Genomic DNA, 619 nt, shown 5'->3' on the forward strand with positions numbered 1-619 from the left:
ATATTACATTAATGCAAACACTACTATTAGTAGGCTATGGTGTAGGCCACTGTTTACACAGACTTGTTGACTGCTGTTATTTATCACATCACCTCACTTTATCAGCACTCACTTTAAAGTCTTTTTGTCTCCAAAGACTCGTATACTTTCTAATTTTTATACGCGTTTTGAGTTTATATAGGGTTACTTCTTGTATTGTATTTATGTTACTTCACATGCTACTTATTTATTAGGCCTACGTATTTATTTTTGTTGTAGCCGTGCTGCAACAATCGAATTTCTCCACTAGAGGTCTATAAAGTGTATCCATAGACCGTTAAAATTAAATACAAAGTATACGGGTGTATCTTATCTTAAATTAAGAATTGAGATCAAATCACGCCGCTGTACTCACTCCAGTCTATGCTCCATACCTCAGAGAATATATTTGTAAATTGTACACTTCTTCCTAAGTAAACTGCGAACATTAGTGCTTTCCGAACTAGGAAATTAGCTGTACGCCAAAGTGATGGGGCGGGTAGTTTTATAACACTACACTGCCCAGGGTTCTTTAAATGTAAACACCGCATCACTTCCTACTTTGGAATGTTCCATGTGCTTGACGATGAGTAACATACAC

Source organism: Etheostoma cragini, chromosome 3 (genome assembly GCF_013103735.1).
Source record: "Etheostoma cragini isolate CJK2018 chromosome 3, CSU_Ecrag_1.0, whole genome shotgun sequence".
Lineage (NCBI taxonomy): Eukaryota > Metazoa > Chordata > Actinopteri > Perciformes > Percidae > Etheostoma > Etheostoma cragini.